The sequence below is a fragment of the Balaenoptera acutorostrata genome, chromosome 8 (assembly GCF_949987535.1).
Source record: "Balaenoptera acutorostrata chromosome 8, mBalAcu1.1, whole genome shotgun sequence".
Lineage (NCBI taxonomy): Eukaryota > Metazoa > Chordata > Mammalia > Artiodactyla > Balaenopteridae > Balaenoptera > Balaenoptera acutorostrata.
Window position 1 is genome coordinate 50,169,066 of NC_080071.1, and position 24,695 is coordinate 50,193,760.

Genomic DNA, 24,695 nt, shown 5'->3' on the forward strand with positions numbered 1-24,695 from the left:
TGTCACAGAGTTGTGTATTCATCACCCCAATCAATTTGAGTCAATTTTAGAGTATTTTCATTACCTCAAAGAGAAATCCCACACCCCTTAGCCATCACTTAAATCTCTCCATCCACCCCTCACCTCACCCCCCAGCCCTAGACAATTACTAATTTAATTTCTGGACTCTGTCTCTTTTTTACAGTGGCTCCCAGAATTTCAGTTTCCCTCCATCCCCAACAAATGGTTCTCCCCCCATCCCACCACTCTAGCCTCACGCCCAACTCTGCAAAGCTTTGTTCAATTATTTTTAATTCAAAGCTTAAATTCTAAAGTATCTGGTGTAAGAAACTAATTTCTTTTTTACTTTACTAAAAACTTAGAATTTCCTTGCGATGTATCAATATTACTAGAGGTTTAAAAAATACATGATTTTTTTTTAAAGCTCTCATCTGTTCATGACCTGATTATCTAGTTTGTAGAGCTTTCAAACTTTTTCTTCTCTTCCATTGTTCTCTTATGAGACATTTCACAGCTTGTTAGTACCTCTGACTCATTATATAAAGTGGTCAAATAGGTGAGATTAAATTAAAATTGCTCTCCTATGACTCTGTTATTTTTAAAGTGCCGGTTAGGAGAAGGCAGAAATTGAAATCAACGGTTCAAAAGGGTACAGTAGTCCCCCTTACCCACGGTTATGCTTTCTGTGGTTACCGGCAGTCAACCATGTCCAAAAATATTAAATGGCAAATTCCAGAAATAAACAATTCATAAGTTTTCAATTATGTGCCATTCTGAGTAGTGTGACACAATCTCTCATCGTCCAGCTCCATCCTGCCCGGGATGTGAATCATCCCTTTGTTCGGCGCATCCCTCCCGTTAGTCACTTAGTAGCCATCTGGGTTATCAGGTCAACAGCTGCGGTACTGCAGTGCTTGTATTCAAGTAAGCCTTTATTTACTTAATGGCCCCAAAGCGCGAAAGCAGTGATGCCAGCAATTCGAATATGCCAAAGAGAAGCCATAAAGTGCTCCTTTTAAGTGAAAAGCTTCTCTACTTAAAAAGGAAAGAAAAAAATCATATGCCAAGGGTGCTAAGATCTATGGTAAGAATGAATCTTCTACCTGAGAAATTGTGAAGAAGGAAAAAGAAATTCATGCTAGTTTTGCTGTTGCACCTCAAACTGCAAAAGTGACGGCCACCGTACGTGGTAAGTGCTTAATTAAGATGGAAAAATTTGTACAGTAAGATATTTTGAGAGAGAGAGACCACATTCACACAACTTTTACTACAATATATTGTTGGGTTTTTTAATAAATGTATTTATTTTTGGCTGCGTTGGGTCTTCGTTGCAGTGCGCGGGCTTCTCATTGCGGTGGCTTCTCTTGTTGGGGAGCACGGGCTCCAGGCGCGCAGGCTTCAGTAGTTGTGGCATGCAGGCTCAGTAGTTGTGGCTTGCGGGCTCTGGAGCGCAGCCTCAGTTGTGGCGCACGGGCTTAGTTGCTCCACGGGATGTGGGATCTTCCCAGACCAGGGCTCGAACCCGTGCCCCCTGCATTGGCAAGCAGATTCTTAACTACTGCGCCACCAGGGAAGTCCCAACAATATATTGTTGTAATTGTTCTATTTTATCATTAAATTATCGTTAATTTCTTACTGTGCCTAGTTTATAAATTAAACTTTATCATAGGTATTGATATTAAATAAAATAGGAAGCAACAAAATGCACCAAAGCATTAAGAGGATGTGAGAGATGAACTGTTCCCTAGGAGGGAAGAGATTAATGAAACATGTGAATGCTTATATACCCCTGAAGACAGTATTTCTACGATGTACTGAATTGAGGATGAATTAACTAGTTTATGGGGGTCTGGTTCTAGTCTCTACCTGTGCTGTGCTAACTTGTTTTCTGTGTGTTTTGGATACATGTGGTGATAGCAACTTGTTAGTCTCCAGTAAAACCCAGTCCAAAGATAAGCGAAGCCTGGACATGTGAGGCTGAATAAGCACATCCTAATGCTATGAAATGTATTAACATTGTTGGGCAGTTATGGCAACAGAAAAACAGTGTTGACGAATAAGAATGCTTAAAGGGTGATGGCTTAATGTAAGGAAACAGCAAGCACTATGAAGGCTAAGAGGACATGACATACCTTTCTTTTATTCAATGAGCTTTCCAAATTCTACTTCTGCCCTATTTGCAACTGCCCTATTCTCATGAAGCTTACCTTCAGCAAATGTTTATTCAATAACTATAAAATTATGCATAACTCAATGGCTAGGAACTGTGAGGGATACAATGTAGAAATGACAGGACCCCTGGATCATGTGGGAAAGCACAGACGATATTTGCGAATCAATGAGTCCAGTGCGTAGACTACTACATTGGTGGGGAAAATGGAAGAAAGACAGAGTTGAAGAGGAGTGTAGGACTCAAATCAGTAGGTTCCTGAATACCAAATTTATGTTAGGACTTTATTCTTTGGAAAGCAGGGACTCATTAATTTATTTTCCTTTTAATGTGAAAAGAAAGTGATCAAAGCTGTTTGTGGCTATTTATTCACATATTTTTTGTCCTATTGATATGATCTTTTTTTAGATGGTAAATTTTCAGTGAACAAAAACAATATCTATTTTACTTGCTTGTTTAATGTCCAATGCAATGTGGTAGCTATGCTTAATATTTAGTTGATGTAAACAGCTGTTATTAAAAATTCAAGAATTATTAGTATGAAAGGAATAAAGGACCCCCTTTGTTCTGAACATTTATTTAGCTAAACTACCATCTACCTCACCAAGGGAAAATAAGAAACCTAGGCAACTGTGGCAAATCATTTGCCCAAGAAGACCACTTTTAAATCCTAGCAAAGTTATCAGGTACTATGAGCACAGAAGTTCTATAAACTGATATGTTCTGTATTTCAGTGATTCAGCATGTTTTTCAATGCTATATCTGTAGGTAGATTCCAGAAGACTAGCATATATTTAAATTATCTAAGGTTCTGGTTAAACATGATCAAACTAATTGCCCTCTTTCACTGTCCTTTATATCCTCTGTGGGGTCCCCTAGCCCTGAGTGACTGGTTATAATGGGCAGGATGTGAGGGATGCCACCTCCAGCTTCATATTGGAAGGACATCTGAAGAAAGGATGGGAAAGCCTGCGACAGAGTTAGAGGGAAGGAGGAATGACTATAGTAGAGACAACATTGGTTCCTCCAGGAATTTCAAGAGGGAAAACAAGAGTTTTTGTAGTTTCCAGAAATAGGACTGACTGCCAGCTCCTTCCCATCCTCCGTCTTAGACTAGCTGTGGGAGAAGGACAGGCAGGCACATGCAGGCTGACTACTTTCCTGCCTGTGACAGCTCCAGATTACACACGTGCAGAACAAAATTAGAGTGCCAGCATTCCCAGGCCCCGGGAGCAAAGCGGGGTGAGCTGGGATGAGGTGAAGGAAAATCACAAAATAAAGTAAAATAGAAGAGGTGATGAGAGCAGGAAGTAGGGGTGGTAGATATGGTATAAGGTGCTCTGAAGAGGCTGAGTGGAAGCAAGGATGAGGGCGTGAGACAGAAAGCCTTGTGCTGCCTGGTGTGTCTGAGAGAGGTGTGGGCGTGTTTGCAGAGGAAGCTCTGGGGGCATGTGTGTGTGCAGAATGTATGTTAGGGAGGGGTTTCATTGATGTAGGAGTGGGAGGGTGTGTGCAGTAGGGTGTGGAGTGCGGGGGTGGAGAGGAAAAAGAGTGTGGAGGGAGGGAGGACTTTTATGGAGTGCCAGGAACACCCATTTCACAAAGGGAAACTGCCAGCTGCCAGAGACAGATCTCCCTGTGGGAACAAATCAGCTCTCCACGGTGGATTCTGGCCACAGATCCTACCCCAGGATGTCTGCCAGATTTTTTGATCCCAAAAGGGAGGGACAGAGTTTCTGGATTTTTACCACACCCTGATCCATGATCTTTCCCAGGGACTGATGTTTTTGCTTGCGTATTATCACAGTGTTGGTCACAGAGCAGCATTTCTTGGCAGACAGTCTAGTGAACAGAACTATAAATTAGAAAGAAAGGCTAGTGTCTTGGTTTCTTCATGTGCTTTTTGATGGAACTGTGCTATAATATTTCTGTGTCTTGGTTCCCAATTTTCCTAGTAACAAGAAAGAATATATCAACCAGCTAAGGAAAATATGATGTAGAATTAATAACTGCAATGAATAAATGATTATAAAGACAAATGGACAATAAGTTTTAATCCAGTATGAGAAAGAACTTCTACTAATTAGAATTGTTCAAAACTAGGAGGAGGTGAAACAGGAGGGAAGGGGGCAGGGCACAACCTTTAAAAGAATGACATAGTTGTTGAGGATATGACATAAATTGGTTAGAACCTACTAGGCCCAAGATGGCGGAAGATTCGATTTCTCATAGATCTTGAGCCTCATTATACGCTCATTGTAATACACTAGCATATGCTAAGTAACTCACCCATAGGCTCCATGACAGTTCTGAGGCTGACCATAAAAGGCCAAAAGGTGGGCGGTGGCCCAATTCCTGGAAATCCCTGCCCCTTCTCCAAAATAGTTGGAACAATCCTTCCACTCATTAGCCTATGAAATTAACTAGCTCATAAAAACTAACCACCCTGTATTTCGGGGCTGCTCTCACCTTTTGAGACAGACTGCATTGTGTCTAAGGAATGTGTATCTCTCTAAATAAATCCACTTCTTACCTATCACTTCGTCTCTCACTGAATTCTTTCTGCGCTGAGACATAAAGAACCTGAGCTTCATTAAGTCCTGAGACCAGGTGTGTGATTTAAATTAAAGGACAGTGGGTTCAAGTCCCAATCTGAGTTGTGTGGTTTCAGTGGTATGTGTCGTGTCATTAGAAATGTCCAAACAGAGGGAAGATGACCAGTTGTTGGCTGTCCAGCAGCAAATGAGAGGTGTACTAAAGATACCCTGAAGAGTTATGCAAAAACCCTAAGATGTTATGATTCTAGGACTATACAGTGCTTTAAGCAATACAGAATTATTTCAAATATTGAAGTGTCTTAGATATGAAATGATCAAGGTATTAAATGATCAGCTAACAAAAGAATGTCTCTGTGTGATTAGCACTATTAGTGGACAGGCTGTATGTAAAACATATAAATGCAGAGAGAACTTGAGGCCCAAGTCCTCCACAGTAACGCTAAAGCAAACTGAATATAGAGAAGAAGGCCCTGCTATGTACTAGGGAGAATGATTTAATAAAAACAGGCTGGAATGCTTATCAGTCATTCCTGAATAGCCTCCATTCCTATAAGCCAGCCAGTCCAACTTTGTGTAGTCCTGAAAGAAGACCAGAAGTGTTCTCCTCAGTGATAAAAACTTTCAGATGTTTGCTAGGCACCAAGTTCGGATACATACGCGGTACTCGTTTGAGAGATGGTCCAAAAGTCCTTAGAGCTTCCTTAGCTTTCCAAGTACTGTTGATCAGTCTTCTCAAATGTTAACGTGCATTTTAATCACTTGGGGATCTATCAAAACACAGATTCTGATTTAGTAGGTATGGGGTGGGCCTAAGAGTCTATATTTCTAAGAGACGTTAATCACGCTTGTCCACAGGCCACTCAAAGAAGCAAGGCTGATCATCAGAAAATCTACAAACAATACATGCTGGAGAGGGTGTGGAGAAAAGGGACCCCTCTTGCACTGTTGGTGGGAATGTAAATTGATACAGCCACTATGGAGAACAGTACAGAGGTTCCTTAAAAAACTAAAAATAGGGCTTCCCTGGTGGCGCAGTGGTTGAGAATCTGCCTGCTAATGCAGGGGACACGGGTTCGAGCCCTGGTCTGGGAAGATCCCACATGCCACGGAGCGACTGGGCCCGTGAGCCACAATTGCTGAGCCTGCGCGTCTGGAGCCTGTGCCCCGCAGCGGGAGGGGCCGCGGTGGAGAGAGGCCCGCGCACCGCGATGAAGAGCGGTCCCCGCACCGCGATGAAGAGTGGCCCCCGCTTGCCGCAACTGGAGAAAGCCCTCGCACGAACCGAAGACCCAATACAGACAAAAATAATAAACAAATAAATAAAGAAAGAAAGAAAGAAAGAAAATCCTTTAAAAAAAAAAAAAAAAAAAAAAAAAAAAAAAAACTAAAAATAGAACTACCATACGACCCAGCAATCCCACTACTGGGCATATACCCTGAGAAAACCATAATTCAAAAAGAGTCATGTACCAGAATGTTCATTGCAGCACTATTTACAGTAGCCAGGACATGGAAGCAACCTAAGTGTCCATCGATAGATGAATGGATAAAGAAGATGCGGCACATATATACAATGGAATATTACTCAGCCATAAAAAGAAACGAAATTGAGTTATTTGTAGTGAGGTTGGTGGACCTAGAGTCTGTCATACAGAGTGAAGTAAGTCAGAAAGAGAAAAACAAATACCGTATGCTAACACATATATACGGAATCTAAAAAAAGAAAAAAGGTTCTGAAGAACCTAGGGGCAGGACAGGAATAAAGACACAGACGTAGAGAATGGACTTGAGGACACGGGGAGGGGGAAGGGTAAGCTGGGACGAAGTGAGAGAGTGGCATGGACATATATACACTACCAAATGTAAAATAGATAGCTAGTGGGAAGCAGCCGCATAGCACAGGGAGGTCAGCTCGGTGCTCTGTGACCACCTAGAGGGGTGGGATAGGGAGGGTGGGAGGGAGACACAAGAGGGAGGAGTTATGGGGATATATGTATATGTATAGCTGATTCACTTTGTTGTAAAGCAGAAACTAACACACTTTTGTAAAGTAATTATACTCCAATAAAGATGCTAAAAAAAAAAAAAAAAGAAGCAAGGCTGTAGATGAAAGCATTGAGGGAATTTCAGGTACTCACCTATTTTCCTAGGCAAGGACACACACTGCATTAGGAGGATAAGATTCAATACTATCCCATCCATGGAATCACAAAATTAATAGTATAAAAGGAAAGGAGCCTTGTGATGCCATCTGAAAACCATAATTTGGCTCTTTCCACTGGCCAAAATTTATTATGTGAGGGAGTGTGAAATCTGTGTGGAGCTGGATTGGTGTCTCCTTAGGGTGGTGATAATACGGTCTATTAGGGTAAATGTCAGGGACTTCTTGGGAATTCCAAACTACACTGTCAAGGAAATGAAGTTTGTTTTAGTCCTTTCTTACCTGCTTGTCTTTTCCCTTCTTAGAACATGCTTTTCCCTAAGAGGCTACTTTGATCTCTTTTTCTCAGGACTTTGACCTCGACTAATTGTCTTAATCTCCTCCAAGGAAACAGACAGTAAAGAATTTAAGGTGTGACCTTTCCCAGGGGACTCTTTATTTTAAGACTCCAGATTTTCAAGACACAAAAGGATAAAGCTCTATCAGGAAAATGTCAGACCTTGTGACAAGCAGAAAAGTATATTTTAATAGGTGGACTTGCTTAAATGGCCTTTTCATTCCTCCACAGACTGACCTTGCCCAGGATAAAAGGAGTGGGGAAAAGTGATAGCGCTGGGAAAAGTCTTAAGAAGGGTCTCAGTCTCATTCTGACTCATCAGGATTGAGAAGGTCAAAGGATGAAAGTTTTGGTCCAGAGGAAAGACATTTGAGCACATGAATTAGCTAAGGTTGTTAACCATTCTCTGAATGGTTATTGATTTATTTTGCATCAATGAATCAGAAATAATTAGATTCCATCTTGTTTCTCACCTCAGAATAGATAATAACTAATGTTGTTCCATATTTTTAACTATATTAGAAATGTAGGAATTCTTTGCTTCAGCCAACCACAGCTTAGCTCCCCAGAAGTATTGTCTGTCTGGAACACAACTACAAACCAAGAATTATGCAAAAAGTTCCCTGAGCAGGCAAAATAGATGTCATTAAATTCATATGCTCAAACTCATAAGAACTAAAGGTCTTAGAATTTATATAATTGACATCTCCTGCCTCATGTCAGTAATCCATTACTGAAAATCAGCTGTTCTACATGAAACAAACTGACTGGATGCCTGTTTCCCATTATTTCAAATGGGAAAAATTATAATGTGTCACACATTAGCCCCAAACCACTGACGAATTTCTAAAAAGATAATGAAACCATAGTAAGAAATATAGTACATACTTACATATGTGTATATGTAAGTAACAAACGACTTATTATGATGTAAAATGACTAAGCAAGCTTACTGATTATGAAAGAATGGACACAGAAGTTAACAGCTGCTCTGAATGCTTCAATGTCTTGGTACCAGAGACACAGAAACTCACCTTTATTGACAATGTGCACTTTTTAAAGTCCGTGCACGATTCTAACTTTCTATCAGTTATTTTCCCCACGTATTGCTTTTTAAAAATGTTCTACTGAGTTTCGGGCTTCCCTGGTGGCACAGTGGTTGGGAGTCTGCCTGCCAATGCAGGGACCACGGGTTCAAGCCCTGGTCTGGGAAGGTCCCACATCCCGCGGAGCGACTAGGCCCGTGAGCCACAATTACTGAGCCTGCGCGTCTGGAGCCTGTGCTCCGCAACAAGAGAGGCCGTGACAGTGAGAGGCCCGCGCACCGCGATGAAGAGTGGCCCCCACTTGCCGCAACTGGAGAAAGCCCTCGCACAGAAACGAAGACCCAACACAGCCATAAATAAATAAATAAATAAATAAATTTAAAAATACATGAGAATTAAAAAAAAAAAAAATGTTCTGGGGCTTCCCTGGTGGCGCAGTGGTTGGGAATCTGCCTGCCAATGCAGGAGACATGCGTTCGAGCCCTGCTCTGGGAGGATCCCACATGCCGCGGAGCAACTAAGCCCGTGAGCCACAACTACTGAGCATGCGCGTCTGGAGCCTGTGCTCCGCAACGGGAGAGCCCGCAACAGTGAGAGGCCCGCGCACCGCGATGAAGAGTGGATCCTGCTCGCCGCAACTGGAGGAAGCCCTCACACAGAAACGAAGACCCAACACAGCCAAAAATAAATAAATAAATTTATAAAAAAAAAAAAAATGTTCTACTGAGTTTTGAGTATGTAAATGTATATTTTCCCCATAAAAATGTCAGCCCCAAAATGATATATTGAGAGCGATATATGTTCTGTGAAGTTGGGTGTCAAAAACCAAGAGATGTTATACGAGAAGTAAACTGGGGAGGTTTATAGCATATGTCTGGTGGTATGCCGGAGCTCACTTCTATTGGTTCACAAGAGCCAATTGTTAAATTTTCTGGAATTTAGCAAGCTGGTGGATGTCACATTGATAACTCAAAATCGGCTATGATGGAGTATCTACACCGCAAAAATAAGCAAATATTACAAGTTAGGGACTCCTCTCACCCCCATGAGAGCTGGTTGTTGGGCACTTACTAGCACATCACTGAGTATGCCTGTACTGTATTTCACCAAATGTAAGATATCATTTGTTGTTGTTGTGCATTATAATATTACAATAAGGATATGCTAGACTCAGGGTGTAGTGAAAACAAACCCCACACATCAGGGCCTTACGCAACAGAAGTTCGTTTTATGCTACAATGAAGGTCACTTGAGGCTTCTGTTCTACTTAGTCACTCAGGAGACACATGCTGATGAAGGCTCCATCATCTCTATAAGAAGTTTCATGGTTTACTATGGTGAGAGAAAAGTGACTGGAAGTCAAGACTTAGTTTTTCCATGCTTGGATTGAGAAATAACACAAGTCACTTTCCATCCATATCCTCTGGCCAGAATTAGTCACATGCACAGCCTACTTAAAAGAGCACAAGGAAGTCTGGGGGGCAGATTGGGTGAGTACATTGTTCAGTCACATAAACCATTCATTTACAAGTCTCTAAGGAAAAAAAACCCACTGTCCAACTATGACTTGAGGCTTTCTTATAACACAGAACGAATTATTTGGACAACAGATTAAAAAAATCATTTATCACTCTTTTGCATAATGAAGAGGGTAAATTAATCAAAATAAATTGGTTAAAGTAATCTCTAAAAGAAATGCAAATCAAAATTACAATGAGGTACTACTTCACACCAGTCAGAATGGCCCTCATTAAAAAGTCTACATATAACAAATCCTGGAGAGGGTGTGGAGAAAAGGGAACCCTCGTACATTGTTGGTAGCAATGTAAGCTGGTGCAGCCACTGTGGAAAACAGTATGGAGGTTCCTCAAAAAACGAAAAATAGAGTTGCTATATGATCCAGCAATCCCACTCCTGGGCATATATCTGGACAAAACTCTAATTCAAAAAGACACATGCACCCCAATGTTCATAGCAGCACTATTAACAATAGCCAAGACATGGAAGCAGCCTAAATGTCCATTGACAGGTGAATGGATAAAGAAGATGTGGTACATATATATACAATGGAATACTACTCAACCGTAAAAAGAATGCAATAATGCCATAATGCAATAAGGCAGCAACGTGGATGGACCTAAAGATTATCATGCTAAGTGAAGTCAGAAAGAGAAAGACAATTACCATATGATATCACTTATATGTGGAATCTAAAATATGACACAAATGAATATATCTACGAAACAGAGACTCACAGACATAGAGAACAGACTTGTGGTTGCCAAGGGGGAGGGCGAGGGATGGGTGGACTGGGAGTTTGGGATTAGCAGATGCAAACTCTTATATGCGGAATGGATAAACAGTAAGGTCCTACCATATAGCACAAGGAACTATATTTAATATCCTGTGATAAACCATAATGGAAGTGAATATGAAAAAGAATGTATATATATGCATAACTAAATCACTTTGCTGTATAGCAGAAGTTAACACAACATTGTAAGTAAACTATATTTCAGTAAAAAAAAAAGTACTCTCTAAAACTTCTGCACATTTAGAGGCTTGTGCTTCTGAAACACTTTTGAATTCAGAATCACTGGTATCTGTGGTTTTCCATAGACACTATGCCACCAAGAGCATGGGTGAGGCAGCATTTCTTAAAAGAGTGTTCATTATTATCTCAATGACTTTTCCTCAAGCCAGTAACACCCATTATGCAAGTTTTAAATCTGGAGCTTTATGAATCCTCCTGGAAGTTGCTGGAAGGTATTCAGACAACAGGTTTATACTCCTAGCTCAGATATCCACGAACAATTTGCTGTCTGAAGCTGTGCAGTTGTCCAGTCAGGCCCTGATGGGAACACCAAGTCACTATATTTTCAGCAAGCTCATTTTTTAATGGACTAATTTCTCACGATGTAGGCAACTATGTCATGAATGCTGCTTGGCAAAATGTGATTGTCACAGATTATGTGTCCTGATTTCAGAGATGCTGAAATGTAAATATTTAAATGAATAAAATAAAATAAGGGTGTTATTATTTTTTTTTAAATGAGAACCTCATTCTTTTCTTTCTTTTAAATAAATAAATTAATTAATTATTTTTATTTTTGGCTGTGTTGGGTCTTTGTTTCTGTGCGAGGGCTTTCTCTAGTTACAGCAAGCGGGGGCCACTCTTCATCGCGGTGCGTGGGCCTCTCACTATCGTGGCCTCTCTCGTTGCGGAGCACAGGCTCCAGACGCGCAGGTTCAGTAGTTGTGGCTCACGGGCCTAGTCACTCCGCGGCATGTGGGATCTTCCCAGACCAGGGCTCGAACCCGTTTCCCCTGCATTGGCAGGCAGATTCGCAACCACTGCGCCACCAGGGAAGCCCAAGGGTGTTTTAGAATCTATTAAATAGCATGCTTACCTATGGAGGAAATAGCACTGAAACTCAGGCTTGAAGATCTTTGAAAACTTGATGGACAGAAGGAGGGAGAAAGCTCTGTGATTTAAAAGCTATAGACAGCTTTTTCCTCCCTAGAGATGGCAGCTAGAATTCACCTTCAGGGTAGACTGTTCTCTTATTTTGGGAAAATCATCGGAATGAGTCATTTAGGTGTCAAACCTAAGCAAAGGCCTTGTTCTGAGCTGGTGACTTTCAATAAGGGTGACTCCGAGTTGCCAAACATCTTTGTTTTATAACCTAACAACAAATGCCTGTTTTGTAATATGCAGAATTGCATCTCCGCACATTGTATTTTCCCTTTGATAAATATTTATTATCTAGACTAAATCATGCCTGAAAAGTACCACTTATTCATCTGGAGATTTGTGTGCACCCTTGCTCAGAAGCAAAATCTGGAGATTGCATGAAGGATGAGTAGACAAGACATGCATCTCACACTAGTGGACAGACTACACCAAGGACAGAATTGCACTTGGTAGGGCTCATGTCTGTGGGCTACATAAGGTCAAATAATCTAGGATGTACTGATGTTGCACTGTTGTGTTTTGATGCATTATCCTACTGGGAACCAGGGGACAAGTTCACGATTCTGTTGGTCTGTCATCTTAGGAAAGTAATAAGATGCTGGCACCAATGAATGATGATTGGAGAAATGGGCCTTGAACTGGAGGGAGGAAACATCTTCCCATGTCTGGAGCTTGGCAGTGGGCTTGTGCTTGGAGTTGAGGATACCTTTGACCTGCTTCTGGTGTTGGATTGAGCTGGACAGGGATGGGAACTAAACAGGCATATCTTTGTGGAAGACTCAGAATGGGTCTGAACCTTGCTGGGTTCAGAGTATGCTCATCTGGTAGCCAAATCCAGCAGCAGTACTAAAATGTACTTCTCTTCTGTTACTCCCCAACCTTCAGTTAAGCTTGTTAAGAGTGCAGCCTGGTCTCTGAGGGCTGTAGTGAATTAAGGTAAGGTCTGTGTCACAGCTGAGGTGACATGACACAGAGGAGAGTAGGATGCTTTCCTCCGAAGTCAAAGAGGTGGGAGCAGCATATTAGGAGTGAAAGGGTTTTCCCTGCAAGCCCACTGACAAGAGTGAAAACAGAAGCTTGAAGAACAGGAGAGAAGATTAAAATTTTTATGTAAAGTAAGCACAAATACTGAAAGAAATGAAAAGAACAAACCACAGTAACTCTGTGGGAATACGTGAGAGTCAAATAGTGCCACACATCTGAGTTGATGCCCTGGGTACACTTACAGTCCAGTACAAAAATATTACTCTTACAGCCTAGTACAAAAATGTACATTTGTCATGACATTTCCAAGTTCTCAAGAAAAGGTTAAGTTTGGCAAACTCAGTTTAAGATCACATAAAACTTCATACCACCACTGAGAAAAAATTTTTACACAATTTGTTGATGTAAACAAAATCCTTATGATACAGAAGATCAGCCCTCAGTTATTTGGAAAACTTGAGTATTATGGATGCTGAGAAACCTGGAGAGCCAGAGATCTGCCTCTTCAATTCATGGCACTGGCACTACAGGACATTTTGAAGATAAACATGGTGTTTTCCCTGAAAGCACTTGGAGACGTTCCCTGTGTGTTTCTAACAACGCTCTAGCAGCTCATATGAATCTAACAAGCATGAATTTATCTAAATCTTTCTTTATCCTATTTATATTTGTGGACTACGCAACATCTTGAGGATAATGAGTTCCATATGTTTACTACCCACTGTATAAAGTAATGCCATCTTTTATTTATCTTTAAACTACTTTCATAGAATTTCAGTGGATGCCCTGAAACATTCCAGGATTTGAGGATGTTCTCACACTAGAGCGTAGCTAGCACAGACAGAGCTTTATGCACATAAGAGAAAAGCACCCCCTCTGGGCACTCAGTTGAGGAAAGGGTGCTCCCTCTTCCAGGCAGATGCAGCCTTGTGCCAGGTGCACGGCTCCGTGAGCAGAGCATGGCTAGGTTTCGCTCCCAGCTTGGTCCCCTCCCGACTCCCTCCCCCTCACCATGCCCTTGCCTGGTGCCCCTGCTGGGTGCAACTGGTACAGTGTTATACAGCACTCTTGGGCTTCACCAAGGTTTTACATATTTTGATAATATCCTTTCTCAGCAATCATCTTCCTAAGGGATTTTAATCTTCCTATTAAGTCTTAATTTAGAGCCTACTGACCCTTCTCTGCCTTTCTTGGGATGTGGGGTTGAGGCAGCTATAAAACAGGGGCCAGAGGAACAAGACAATAACGGATTCTATTGCCAGGGTTTCTAATGACTCAAATAATTCAGAGATGATCATCTTATAATCACAGTTTAGGTTAATTTGCCCAAGACTCACTCACTGTCATCTTGTGGCCCGTGCAGAGAGTTACTGCATACTTTTCTATTCATTTTCCAAGCTTGATGAGGTATCTTTGCATTTTATCTTCGTCAGTTCAGATCTGTATCACCTGTACCTGTCCCCTTTCAGATTTCATTCTCTATTTCCTTTCCCCAAATATGTTCAAATCCTAAATAATACAAGAATTATCACAATATAAGGTTAATACAATTTTTAGAAAAATACAGAAGATCATGAGTTTACTCCACCTCTTAAAAAAAAATCTTTAAACCTGTTCTCTTTTTAGATACACTCACCTGGCCCAGTGCTGACACTTGGTTGATACTCAATGCAAGAATGAATGACTAGACTCCCCTTACCGTTTGTTTTGATTCCATTTGCTATACAGAAGCAGCCTCTGCTGTAAACATTTGCAAGTCCCTCCTTTTTGTTCTGCTCAGTGAACACTGGAATCTTAGTGATGTTTGGGTTATATGTTAGATCCTCAGCAGTTAATCATCTAGTAAAATTCAGTTGTTCAACTTTCTTTCATCCCAGGTCTTTGTCCCCATATTTAAAATATATCAAGTATTTCTAAAACTAAATGTCAATTTCAGTAATATCTATAGATGAAATACTTGAATATTTTTCTTCTTCCTACCACAGTTTTCTGGGGGAGAAACATTCTATACCAACTTCAACCATTAGAAGTTTTTATCCTAAGCACTTTCTCTTCCACGGAGAATTTTGTTATTTTCACACTGTTTAATTAAAAATTTTTAAAAATTATTACAAAAAATTTTAAACACATAGAAATAGAGTGAACAGTAAAAAGAACCCCCAGATACCCGTCATACTGTTTCAACAATTTTCAATAGCTCTTGAATTTAATCTAGTATAAAAAAAAATGCCTTGACTTCTACTGTCACTTCGATGCCTGAAATTCTCAGATTCTTCCTCTTCTTGTGAGGATTTTTATTTTAACCTCTTGCAGAAGGTTGAAAATTTATCTGTGTAATCATAAGCTCCCAATACCTCCAGGTATATAATCCACAGAATGACATGAGCTGTGGACTCAATTCCTAGTCACGGGTGTTTGAGTGCCACTCCCATACTGTTGTTGCTAGTTATTGCTTTTTGCTAATAGAGGCAATTCCCTGAGGGTTTCTCATATTTCTGCACACCTGTGAGCCAAAGCACTGACTTGCCCTTTGTTCCTTTAAAAGGATGTTTGTATAGCGAAGAGCCTTGGAAGTGAGAGGTAGTGTCTCTCTCTGGAACAAAGGGCAGGCATACTTATGGGCCATTATATAAAGATCCGGGTTCCCTGAGCTTGGGGTCCTTCTGTAACACAACCTACTGCATGGGCGGATGTTACCTGATCCTATTTGCATTCCGTGGGAATTAGGAACGGATATAAAAATGCTGATGCTCAGGTTGTGGTTAGTGCTGTAATAAACCGCATCTCTGGCCTAGGAATCGCAGGCTTTCTATTAGCATCCATGACACTATGGCAGGCTAACTTTTTAGTTTGCAAGTAGGGTAAATGTCAGACCCTTCACAGTTCTTGGCAGTTTGGACAATGATGGTGGGATGCTGACAAAGACTTGGCTTTCTGAAAGAGAAAGCATGAGTGCCTCCCAGGCCAATTAACAGGATTTGAGGAAAGTTCAAGGGAATCAGTAGGGAGTTGACCAAATGTTATGGCCAACTGGAAGATAAATGCTTTTGTTTGTCTGTTTGTTTTTTACTTTATTGCCTGTTAAAGAGAAGGAATTGGGAAGGTGGTTGCAGGCTGAGTTGTCAGGAAGGAGTTTCAGAGACAGGTGCCTGACCAGGGCCCTGCTTGCTGCTAACTCTCCTCCAGGTGGGGGAACTTCCTCATCGACCCAGGGGTCAACCTCAAATCTGCCCCATTGTAACAACTAGTAGGTACTAAGATTCATCTCGGGTGGGCAGAAGGTTCCACTTCCATTCAGACAAGTTACAAAGACCCAAATCCACACTGAGCATGAAAGGAAGGAAAATTGCTATCGTTGTAGGCAAAAACCAGACAAATCAATAGAGCTTTGGCTGATTTGCCTGGGAGTGGAGGGAATGGGGTGTGTAATGCTTATCAAGGAAGCATGACAACAGCTGGGCTTTCTCATAGTTCAAATCCTCCTGCAATCTACAATGCTAACTTTAGATCCATTTGGAGATGACAGTAAAAGTTCTCAACTTCTTTTGCAGTGGGTCCTGGCTTCTATAAGCAAGCATTGGCCTTCATGGAGAGATTTTTCTGAGACAGAAAAACTCCTGTGGGAGACCACAGATGTGGCATTGACTAGGATCCAGGCTCTTACTACTCTGGATTGGGTTTACAATGCTGATGAATGAGAATGAGGAAATGATGTCCTCCTACCCTTCTGACCTCAGCCACATTATGGAGAAACAGTTAGAGATGGAGGTCAATATTCCCCTGTCCTCTGTGACTGATGATTTTTTGATTGGTGCCTCTAGCAAAAGGAGGCTGTCTCCACCCAGGGATGCTCCCTTGGGGTTTTGGATTCATTACTTCCCTGATGCAACTACCAGAAACATTCTTTTTGAAAAGTAGCTATTAGCTTGCTACTGTGCTCTTATCAAAACTGAATGTCTAACCCATGGAAACCTTGTGACTCTCTGATATGATATTTCTATTTTTGGGTGAGTCAACTCAGATTCAATGACTAACAAAGGGGGACAGTCCCAACAAGCTTCACTTGTCAAATGAAAATGGCATATTCAAAAACACAGCCAGCTTGGCCTCAGCAACATCTAGGCTTTACATGTAAAAGTGGTACCTATTCCTTTGGGGGAAACTCTATGCCCCATTATGTCAACTGAAGCAAACTCACTGGCCCTTACAGGGCTGTCAATTCACAGCAGTTTCCCTAAATGCCTGGGTCTACTTACTCCATTTATCTGAAACCTGGTGGTATTCACTGGGCTGTTATGGCTGTTCAACTTCAGTGCTGTGATGCAAAAACCAAAAGAGAATGAAGTTGCTCCACTCAGTGGGCAGAACTCAAGGCTGTCCTCATAGTTCTAGATAATACTATCCTTGAAGAACCTTGTTATATTTTTTACCAACTCTTGGGCTGTTGCCAGTGGTCTAGCTATTTGATCTGCCTCTTAGAAACTAAAGAATGGCAGGTTGGAGACACCCTCTTTGGGGCTGCAACCTGTGGGAATAAATTGGGGCTGCCGACAGAACTGTCTGGATCAAGCCCATGCTAAGAGTCTGTTCTCTGGCGAGACTGACTTGACTCAAGCTGCTGATTAAGCTGTTACTGTCCAGATTCTTACCATCCTTGCCTGGATCTATCACTGTACCAGACATGGAAACACTTACTATGGAAGCATCGTAGGCTGGGCACAAAGTAAAGGCCTCTAGTTTCTGGCACAGAGATTACTGCTGCATGCCAGACTTGGAACACCTGCCAAAAGTTGACCCATCTGTCTTGCACAAGGAAGGACACATCATGTGGGCCACCAACCCTACTGACTCCTGGCAGAAGAACTACATTTGACCTTTGGTCCCTTCCCAGGGCTATCCATGGGGTCTCAGGGCTGTTGATACTTTTTCAGGTTATGCTATTTCTGTTCCAGTCTGATCTGCCAACTCTGGCAACACTATTGTGGTCCTTGAAACTAATCCAGGTCAAGTTTTTGGCTGTCTGGACATTTACAGTCTGACAATGGTGTGCTTTTTATCACAAGCTACTCAACAATGGACTGATAGTCAAGCTATCTGATGGACCTTCCATGCCTCCTGACATCCATGGGCATCTGGTATTGTTGAGCTTTGGAATGGCGTCCTCGATAATTGACTCAACAATGTTTCCAACTCTACCTCCCTCACCTCCTCCTGGTCCACACACCTTACTCAGACAATTAGATCATTGAATGCAACTCTCCCCAGAAGGGGATCAGTTTCTCTCAGCTGCTTCCTGGGTAATGATTAGGATGAAAGGGGTAGGAAGTTATATAATCCTAATTAGAAAATTTAGGATTCTTCTCTGACCATTCCCAGGTAAGATGCTTTAACTTTTCTCCTAATGGCAACCCCAGGCCAGCACAGTTGGTTCACCTACTATTGCTGTGAATAATAAGCTGTCCTTTGTCTCTGATTTCTTCTTATTTTCTTATTTCTTCTACCAGAATACATGAAACTATGGCAGGCTAACTTGTCAGCTTGCAAGTAGAGTACAATATCAGACTCTTCCATAGTTCTTGACACTATCCCCACATTGAACAACAGTCTGGATTGTAAAACAACAATCACAGCACACAGCTCTACAGAAATGATGCTTGCTTTTTACCTTTCTGCCTAGTGTTGTCAAACTGATAGTGATAATTCTGTTACATGCTCTTATGGACTCAGCAAGATTGTACAAAGAACACTTTGACAAAAAATGGAAATGAGTAAGATTCAGGCACTATTTGTTCCCTTTGTATTACCATGCAAGGGAAGAAGCTGTGTATTTTCTTTGCCAGTTACTGTCATGCTTATAGGGTCCAGGGTGCGATTACCTATAGGAGAGTGTGCCTCTTAATGACCTTTCCTCAGTGGTGACAAAATGTGTACAACAAAGAATCTAATTAAAGATTGTATGAGGCACAAATCAGGGTTGCCTAATTAAATCTAATATCGTTGCTGACAGCTATGAATATGTTTCAAGAATTTGTTGAGAAAGCTCCTCTTATGTTTACTATTGTGATTCATCCCCCATGTGGTGAGATTACAGTTCAGGAGGTCCCTGATCCTGTAGGGATAATGCTAGCTCTCACTGTGTGTGTAGGTGTGTGTGCATGTGTGTGTGCACATGTGCTGCCCTTCAGAACATTTTAATGCATCGAACCAAGGCAGAGTGAAAAAGCTGTTTTCTCATTTACTAAGAAAGGTTTCTGCAGTTACCATAAAGCACAACTTCAAAAGGTTTTTGTTTATATTAGTCAATGTGTGACAGTTCTGACAGGCAGTGCTTCACATGTCTTCACACACGTGTGATACCTGCTGCTCATGGAAACCTCACAAGGCTTGGGGGCCTAGACTGAAGATAACTCAGAGACAGTCCTGGCGATGGTCATGGGCAACTGGATGATGCTATGTTATTGCTGTTCGGGAATCTGTGGATGATTCAATAAACATTCATTAGGTGTCTGCTACCTGCAGGTATTATACTAGACATGAAGAGTACACAGATGCCAAAACGTTTGCCTAAATGTTTGATGAAAAGCTGTCAGTCTAGTGAAGGCAACCATGAATAGGTCTGTAAACCAATAGTTACTCTACATATGGATGTGTATACAAGATGTTAAATGGGAATACAGAGGAGGAAATGATTAGTTCTGCCTGGGATTAAAAAAGAAAATTGAGAGTAGGAAGTGGTTTTGGGGTCCACTACTATGTTTGGGACTGTCACATACAACCTTGCATCCTGTGTACCATGAGGCTTAGACCACTCCAGAGGTACAGCCAGAAAGGGAAGCTTTGGAGTCACACAGCTCTGAGTTTGAACTGTAGCTCAACCATTAACAACCACTTATTAGTTATGTGACTGAGTAAGGAATTTAACCTCTGTCAATGTGGTTTCTTTATTGTTAAAATAGGAATGATGTTTAACATTCTCCAACATAAATCGTAGCAATATTTTCTTAGATCAGTTTCCCAAGGCAAAAGAAATTAAAGCAAAAATAAGCAAATGGGACCTAATCAAACTCAAAAGCTTTTGCACAGCAAAGGAAACTATCAACAAAATGAAAAGACAACCTATGGAATGGGAGAAAATATTTGCAAATGATGCGACCAACAAGAAGTTAGTATCCAAAATATACAAACAGCTTATACAGCTCAATATTGAAAATACAAACAACCCAAACAAAAAGTGGGCAGAAGACCTAAACAGACATTTTTCCAAAGAAGACTTACAGATGGCCAACAGGCACACGGAAAGATGCTCAACATCACTAAGTATTAGAGAAATGCAGATCAAAACTACAATGCAGATCAAAACTACACCTCACACCGGTCAGAATGACCATCATCAAAAAAATCTATAAACAATAAATGCTGGAGAGGGTGTGGAGAAAAGGGAACCCTCCTGCACTGTTGGTGGGAATGTAAATTAGTGCAGCCACTATGGAGAACAGTATGGAGGTTCCTTAAAAAACTAAAATAGAGCTGCCGCAGGACCAGCAATCCCACTCCTGGGTACATATCTGGAAAAAACAAAAACTCTAATTTGAAAAGATAAAGGCACACCAATGTTTATAGCAGCACTATTTACAATAGCCAAGGCATGGAAACAACCCAAGTATGTGTAAACACACACACACACACACACACACACACACAACGGAATATTACTCAGCCATAAAAAAGAATGAAATATTGCCATTTGCAGCAACATGGATTGACCTAGAGGATATTATACTTAGTGAAGTAAGTCAGACTGAGAAAGATAAACACTATATGACATCACATACATGGAATCTAAAAAAATAATACAAATGAATGTATATACAAAACAGAAACAGACTCACAGACATAGAGAACAAACTTATGGTTACCAAAGGGGAGGGGGAGGGAGGGAGGGAGGGAGGGGCAAATTAAGAGTATGGGATATGATATCACTTACATGTGGATTCTAAAAAAAGGGTACAAATGAACCTATATACGAAACAGAAACAAAGTTACAGATGTACAAAACAAACTTACGGTCACCAGGGAGTAAGGGGGGGTGTTGGGGGTGGGGAGGGATAAATTGGGAGATTGGGGTTGACATAAACACACTACTATATATAAAATAGATAACTAATAAGGACCTACTGTATAGCACTGGGAACTCTACTCAGTACTCTGTAATGACCTGTATGGGTAAAGAATCTAAAAAAAGAGTGGATATATGTATATGTATAGCTGATTCACTTTGCTGTACACCTGAAACTAACACAACATTGTAAATCAACTATACTCCAATAAAATTTTTTAAAAATTTTAAAAAAGTATGGGATTAACAGATACAAACTACTATACATAAAATAGATAAGCAACAAAGATTTACTGTATAGCACAGGGAACTATAACCTTGTAATAACCTTTAATGGACTATAATGTGAAAAAAATATAAATGAATCACTTTGTTGGACACCTGAAACTAACACAATATTGTAAATTAACTACTGCAATAATTGAAAAAAAAGAATGATGGTATCACCACATTGAATTATTAACATCAGAGGAAATAACCAACCTAAAGTGTACACATGGTAGATGCTCCATAAATATTAGTGTCCCTTCCCTCCCACCTTTCACTTCCATCCTATATTGAGTGATGTAGAAAAGCCAAATTACCAGCTTACTGAGAATGATCATTTAGTCATTCTTTCAGGGATTCATGGCAGATTTCAGAGTATTTTGGAATTTGAAAGACAAATAATTGAGTGAGTATAGGAAAGGGAGAAACTAACAACAACAACAATATTTTTTGCTGGTTGCTTTACATACATTCTCTTTTTTAATCCTCAAAAAAAAAAAAAACCTTTCTAAGGGAGCTTGTGTTTCTTCCATATTGAAGATTATTTTCTTACCTAACATAATATTAGTATTACTTAATTCATTTTGTTTTGTGTGTGTGTAAACCTTCATAACCTTGAGATGGGCTTTTTAAAAAAATTAGTAAGGTTCCAAATTAAGGCACACTGTAACCAGATGAGAAGAGTTAGCTGTAGCCACCCAGTACAGATGGAGGAACAAGGCCTCGTGTGTAAATGTGCTCCATTGATATAGAACTTGGTGTATTTTACATTTGTGTGTAGTATATACATACTTCTTCACTAGGAGTAATTAATTCAAAATGTAAAGTTTCTTTAAAATAACTGGTAAAGAAAACGAGTCTAGGGCTTCCCTGGTGGTGCAGTGGTTAAGAAACTGCCTACCAATGCAGGGGACACGGGTTCGAGCTCTGGTCTGGGAGGATCCCACATGCCGCGGAGCAACTGGGCCCGTGAGCCACAACTACTGAGCCTACGCGTCTGGAGCCTGTGCTCCACAGCAAGAGAGGCCGCGATACTGAGAGGCCCGTGCACCGCGATGAAGAGTGGCCCCCCCTCGCCGCAACTAGAGAAAGCCCTTGCACAGAAACGAAGACCCAACACAGCCAAAAATAAATAAATAAAAAATAAAAATAAAGGAATAAAAAAAAAAACAAAAAACGAGTCTATGTTATTTTTCAGTTTCTTTTTTATCAGCTTATCACAACTTAATGTTATACAGAGTTCATGATTGGAATGTTCCTTTATTACTCACCCTAAATCTTAGCTGGCGGTCAGGACTCTCCCAAGGCTTGGGTATGGCCCTAAGGCTTTGGAGCAGATTAGTATCCAAATAGTTTTTCTCTCATTTGGCTATGCTTTCTTCCTATTCCAGACAAAGGGGAACTGATCGGCCCAAAGACATCTGCCATGCCCTGGTTTCTCTGCTGTAAATGCTTCTTTTGGCTTCCCCAAAGCTCCTCATTTACTTAAGGTATGGGATAAGCGGTTCTAACCAAAAGACCCTAGAATACAGCACAGCTCTAAAAAGAAAGAACTTTCTTTTTCTCACATGATATAGATTGAACAGGAGCATTGAGGGCCAGCTGGAGGGCTGTCCCATGAGGTCATTCAGGGAAGTCGGTCCTTCCATCTGGTGCTCCACCATGCCCCAGGGTGATGTTCTCACGCCCCGGGGTCAAAGCTGGGCTGATGCATGTCTGAGTTTCAGCCCAAGGGAAGAATGAAGAAAGTTTACCAAGTGACTATGTCCTTAAGGAGATAATCTAGACTGAGCACACATTACTTCATTTCCCAGTGGTCTAAATTTAGTCATAAGGTCACTCCCAGTAGCAAGGAAAGCTGGGAAATGTAGTTGACGACCTAATGGCCATGTGTCTAGCTAGAACTCAGGGAGTTCTATTACAAAAATAGAGGAGAAAGGATACCGAGAGATGATAGCAATCTCAGCCACACTCTAAAAGACAAAAGTTAAAAGAGAAGAGTAGCTATACAATGGTAGAGCACATTTTTTTTTTTTTTTCCCCAACCAAGAAGTATTCTCCCATTTTAAAGTTTTCAGTATCTCTCCTCCACAATTATCCTTATGTGGCAGCTTCTCGCTATGTCCTCAACAGCACCCTGCCACTACACTTGCCTCCCCCAAATCCATTGTTGACACAGAAGCCAGCAGGATCTTTTTCGAATGCAAACTAGGCAACATCACTTCTCTGCTTGGAACTCACCAAAGACCTCTCTTTGCAACAGAGAATCAAATCTAAATTCTGTACTGTGGCCTGGAAGGCTGCCCTACTGGATTCTGCTTACTTCTCTTCCTTCTCTGTCCTCTGCCAATTTTTGTTGTTTTCCCTGAATATACCAAGCTTGTTCTCATCTTGGGTCTTTCCCTCTTGCTGTTCCTTCTGCTTGAGGTCATATCTTCACAAAGTGTCTCCATCTAATATTCAGTCTTCAATCCAAATGTGACCTCTTCAGCGAGGGCTTCCACAAACTCTCAGCTAAAGCAGCCTCAGCCTCCCAGCTACTACCTGCGACATTACCTCAAAGTGTCCTTCATAACATGCGTCTTGACCACTGTTATTTATTGTTTACGTGTTTATAGCATATAAGCTCCTGGAGACAGAACACTATCTTGTTCACCACTGTATCCAGAACTCCTACTGGGCAGCTGTGAACACAGAGCAGGCACTCCGTGAATATCTGTTAGCTGACAGGCTTGAGCTTTGTAAAATAGTAAAACTATTTATCTGACAGTCATTAGCACAGGACCTTGCACATAGTAGGTATTCATTAAATATTTATTGAATGAATAGAAGTAGCTACAAACTCCACTGAATCAGAGAGACAAGGGATGCCATTTGAAAAGGCTTTACGTAATATTTTGTGCTTAATTAATAATTTTCTGAACATTAAAGAAATCAATAATCATTGTAAAAAATAGAGATAAGTATAAAGAAAAGTCATACCACTGAAAGAAAACCATCGTCGACATCTTGGCAAACATACATATAGATTTTTGTTCCTATATATGTGAATACACACAAGATTTTTAAAAATTGGTATCATATGTATACGCAGTTTAAATAGAAAACTTCTCAAGTGTACTCACCAAGAAATAATGCTTATTTTAAAGTATGAGGATGAACATTAAGATACATTAGACTGTGTGCTTTACTTACATATTTCAGGTGGTGATTACAGAAAATAGAGAATGAGATTTGTATGGACACTTCTTTCAGCAGCCAGACCCATGTCCCATGCTAGGGGCTCTCTGCAGCGCAGGGAAAAAAAAATTTCCAGAAAAGTTTGTCAAGCCTGAGATGCTGCTTATTCTTACCTAGACCTAATTCTCCTTCCTTTCCACAGAAAAGCACTGATTGCTTATATTTTCATCTTTCCTAGCAAAAGATAATATCACTGGAAGAAAACTATCAAGACCCGTATTTTTAACTTTACCATAAACTTATATATAATACAAACTCCCATGATGGAACTGTACAGTTAGGCTATGCTATCGAAATGTCAGGAGTGGTGTGTTCCTTGGAGGTGAGGGGAAACTACTAGA

The 24,695-nt window shown here is 40.8% G+C and overlaps 1 protein-coding gene across 1 annotated transcript in view; it reads right to left on the reverse strand.

The window, feature by feature from the left end:
- Positions 1-24,338, reverse strand: part of NEMP2 (nuclear envelope integral membrane protein 2) — a 90,283-nt gene extending 65,945 nt beyond the window's left edge. The window contains exon 1 of the mRNA XM_007171463.2: positions 24,310-24,338. The gene's annotated coding sequence lies outside the window, so the exon portion shown is untranslated. The remainder of the gene's footprint in view (positions 1-24,309) is intronic.
- Between the last annotated feature and the right edge of the window lie 357 nt (positions 24,339-24,695).